Source organism: Garra rufa, unplaced genomic scaffold (genome assembly GCF_049309525.1).
Source record: "Garra rufa unplaced genomic scaffold, GarRuf1.0 hap1_unplaced_008, whole genome shotgun sequence".
NCBI classification, from domain to species: domain Eukaryota; kingdom Metazoa; phylum Chordata; class Actinopteri; order Cypriniformes; family Cyprinidae; genus Garra; species Garra rufa.
In genome coordinates this window covers 169,541-174,384 of record NW_027394283.1, presented here as the reverse complement: position 1 = coordinate 174,384, position 4,844 = coordinate 169,541, and positions in this window count along the sequence as shown.

The window sequence follows — 4,844 nt, the reverse complement described above, 5'->3', positions numbered from 1 at the left end:
ACTTCAAAAATCATGCAAAACACTTCTAACACCTTCAGATATGTTTCTCTGTGTTGCAAAATAGCTTTTATTCATGCACAGAGTGTAAATTTAAAGTGGGACCAAGATTCAGCTTGCATTGCCTGAACCAACTTTGTTCTGCGCTGAAAAGCTGTTTTCTGACATTTCAGGGTCTAACTTCAAAAATCATGCAAAACACTTCTAACACCTTCAGATATGTTTCTCTGTGTTGCAAAATAGGTTTTATTCATGCACAGACTGCAAAGTTAAAGTGGGACAGAGATTCAGCTTGCATTGCCTGAACCAACTTTGTTCTGCGCTGAAACGCTGTTTTCTGACATTTCAGGGTCTAACTTCAAAAATCATGCAAAACACTTCTAACACCTTCAGATATGTTTCTCTGTGTTGCAAAATAGCTTTTATTCATGCACAGAGTGTAAATTTAAAGTGGGACCAAGATTCAGCTTGCATTGCCTGAACCAACTTTGTTCTGCGCTGAAAAGCTGTTTTCTGACATTTCAGAGTCTAACTTCAAAAATCATGCAAAACACTTCTAACACCTTCAGATATGTTTCTCTGTGTTGCAAAATAGCTTTTATTCATGCACAGAGTGTAAATTTAAAGTGGGACCAAGATTCAGCTTGCATTGCCTGAACCAACTTTGTTCTGCGCTGAAATGCTGTTTTCTGACATTTCAGGGTCTACTTCAAAAATCATGCAAAACACTTCTAACACCTTCAGATATGTTTCTCTGTGTTGCAAAATAGGTTTTATTCATGCACAGACTGCAAAGTTAAAGTGGGACCAAGATTCAGCTTGCATTGCCTGAACCAACTTTGTTCTGCGCTGAAAAGCTGTTTTCTGACATTTCAGAGTCTAACTTCAAAAATCATGCAAAACACTTCTAACACCTTCAGATATGTTTCTCTGTGTTGCAAAATAGCTTTTATTCATGCACAGAGTGTAAATTTAAAGTGGGACCAAGATTCAGCTTGCATTGCCTGAACCAACTTTGTTCTGCGCTGAAAAGCTGTTTTCTGACATTTCAGGGTCTAACTTCAAAAATCATGCAAAACACTTCTAACACCTTCAGATATGTTTCTCTGTGTTGCAAAATAGGTTTTATTCATGCACAGACTGCAAAGTTAAAGTGGGACCAAGATTCAGCTTGCATTGCCTGAACCAACTTTGTTCTGCGCTGAAACGCTGTTTTCTGACATTTCAGGGTCTAACTTCAAAAATCATGCAAAACACTTCTAACACCTTCAGATATGTTTCTCTGTGTTGCAAAATAGGTTTTATTCATGCACAGACTGCAAAGTTAAAGTGGGACAGAGATTCAGCTTGCATTGCCTGAACCAACTTTGTTCTGCGCTGAAACGCTGTTTTCTGACATTTCAGGGTCTAACTTCAAAAATCATGCAAAACACTTCTAACACCTTCAGATATGTTTCTCTGTGTTGCAAAATAGGTTTTATTCATGCACAGACTGCAAAGTTAAAGTGGGACAGAGATTCAGCTTGCATTGCCCGAACCAAGTTTGTTCTGCGCTGAAACGCTGTTTTCTGACATTTCAGGGTCTAACTTCAAAAATCATGCAAAACACTTCTAACACCTTCAGATATGTTTCTCTGTGTTGAAAAATAGCTTTTATTCATGCACAGACTGCAAAGTTAAAGTGGGACCAAGATTCAGCTTGCATTGCCTGAACCAACTTTGTTCTGCGCTAAAACGCTGTTTTCTGACATTTCAGGGTCTAACTTCAAAAATCATGCAAAACACTTCTAACACCTTCAGATATGTTTCTCTGTGTTGCAAAATAGCTTTTATTCATGCACAGAATGTAAATTTAAAGTGGGACCAAGATTCAGCTTGCATTGCCTGAACCAACTTTGTTCTGCGCTGAAAAGCTGTTTTCTGACATTTCAGAGTCTAACTTCAAAAATCATGCAAAACACTTCTAACACCTTCAGATATGTTTCTCTGTGTTGCAAAATAGCTTTTATTCATGCACAGAGTGTAAATTTAAAGTGGGACCAAGATTCAGCTTGCATTGCCTGAACCAACTTTGTTCTGCGCTGAAAAGCTGTTTTCTGACATTTCAGGGTCTAACTTCAAAAATCATGCAAAACACTTCTAACACCTTCAGATATGTTTCTCTGTGTTGCAAAATAGCTTTTATTCATGCACAGAGTGTAAATTTAATGTGGGACCAAGATTCAGCTTGCATTGCCTGAACCAACTTTGTTCTGCGCTGAAAAGCTGTTTTCTGACATTTCAGGGTCTAACTTCAAAAATCATGCAAAACACTTCTAACACCTTCAGATATGTTTCTCTGTGTTGCAAAATAGGTTTTATTCATGCACAGACTGCAAAGTTAAAGTGGGACCAAGATTCAGCTTGCATTGCCTGAACCAACTTTGTTCTGCGCTGAAACGCTGTTTTCTGACATTTCAGGGTCTAACTTCAAAAATCATGCAAAACACTTCTAACACCTTCAGATATGTTTCTCTGTGTTGCAAAATAGGTTTTATTCATGCACAGACTGCAAAGTTAAAGTGGGACAGAGATTCAGCTTGCATTGCCTGAACCAACTTTGTTCTGCGCTGAAATGCTGTTTTCTGACATTTCAGGGTCTACTTCAAAAATCATGCAAAACACTTCTAACACCTTCAGATATGTTTCTCTGTGTTGCAAAATAGGTTTTATTCATGCACAGACTGCAAAGTTAAAGTGGGACCAAGATTCAGCTTGCATTGCCTGAACCAACTTTGTTCTGCGCTGAAAAGCTGTTTTCTGACATTTCAGAGTCTAACTTCAAAAATCATGCAAAACACTTCTAACACCTTCAGATATGTTTCTCTGTGTTGCAAAATAGCTTTTATTCATGCACAGAGTGTAAATTTAAAGTGGGACCAAGATTCAGCTTGCATTGCCTGAACCAACTTTGTTCTGCGCTGAAAAGCTGTTTTCTGACATTTCAGGGTCTAACTTCAAAAATCATGCAAAACACTTCTAACACCTTCAGATATGTTTCTCTGTGTTGCAAAATAGGTTTTATTCATGCACAGACTGCAAAGTTAAAGTGGGACCAAGATTCAGCTTGCATTGCCTGAACCAACTTTGTTCTGCGCTGAAACGCTGTTTTCTGACATTTCAGGGTCTAACTTCAAAAATCATGCAAAACACTTCTAACACCTTCAGATATGTTTCTCTGTGTTGCAAAATAGGTTTTATTCATGCACAGACTGCAAAGTTAAAGTGGGACAGAGATTCAGCTTGCATTGCCCGAACCAAGTTTGTTCTGCGCTGAAACGCTGTTTTCTGACATTTCAGGGTCTAACTTCAAAAATCATGCAAAACACTTCTAACACCTTCAGATATGTTTCTCTGTGTTGCAAAATAGCTTTTATTCATGCACAGAGTGTAAATTTAAAGTGGGACCAAGATTCAGCTTGCATTGCCTGAACCAACTTTGTTCTGCGCTGAAAAGCTGTTTTCTGACATTTCAGAGTCTAACTTCAAAAATCATGCAAAACACTTCTAACACCTTCAGATATGTTTCTCTGTGTTGCAAAATAGCTTTTATTCATGCACAGAGTGTAAATTTAAAGTGGGACCAAGATTCAGCTTGCATTGCCTGAACCAACTTTGTTCTGCGCTGAAACGCTGTTTTCTGACATTTCAGGGTCTAACTTCAAAAATCATGCAAAACACTTCTAACACCTTTAGATATGTTTCTCTGTGTTGCAAAATAGGTTTTATTCATGCACAGACTGCAAAGTTAAAGTGGGACAGAGATTCAGCTTGCATTGCCTGAACCAAGTTTGTTCTGCGCTGAAACGCTGTTTTCTGACATTTCAGGGTCTAACTTCAAAAATCATGCAAAACAATTCTAACACCTTCAGATATGTTTCTCTGTGTTGCAAAATAGCTTTTATTCATGCACAGAGTGTAAATTTAAAGTGGGACCAAGATTCAGCTTGCATTGCCTGAACCAACTTTGTTCTGCGCTGAAAAGCTGTTTTCTGACATTTCAGGGTCTAACTTCAAAAATCATGCAAAACACTTCTAACACCTTCAGATATGTTTCTCTGTGTTGAAAAATAGCTTTTATTCATGCACAGACTGCAAAGTTAAAGTGGGACCAAGATTCAGCTTGCATTGCCTGAACCAACTTTGTTCTGCGCTGAAACGCTGTTTTCTGACATTTCAGGGTCTAACTTCAAAAATCATGCAAAACACTTCTAACACCTTCAGATATGTTTCTCTGTGTTGCAAAATAGCTTTTATTCATGCACAGAGTGTAAATTTAAAGTGGGACCAAGATTCAGCTTGCATTGCCTGAACCAACTTTGTTCTGCGCTGAAAAGCTGTTTTCTGACATTTCAGAGTCTAACTTCAAAAATCATGCAAAACACTTCTAACACCTTCAGATATGTTTCTCTGTGTTGCAAAATAGCTTTTATTCATGCACAGAGTGTAACTTTAAAGTGGGACCAAGATTCAGCTTGCATTGCCTGAACCAACTTTGTTCTGCGCTGAAAAGCTGTTTTCTGACATTTCAGGGTCTAACTTCAAAAATCATGCAAAACACTTCTAACACCTTCAGATATGTTTCTCTGTGTTGCAAAATAGGTTTTATTCATGCACAGACTGCAAAGTTAAAGTGGGACAGAGATTCAGCTTGCATTGCCTGAACCAACTTTGTTCTGCGCTGAAACGCTGTTTTCTGACATTTCAGGGTCTAACTTCAAAAATCATGCAAAACACTTCTAACACCTTCAGATATGTTTCTCTGTGTTGCAAAATAGCTTTTATTCATGCACAGAGTGTAAATTTAA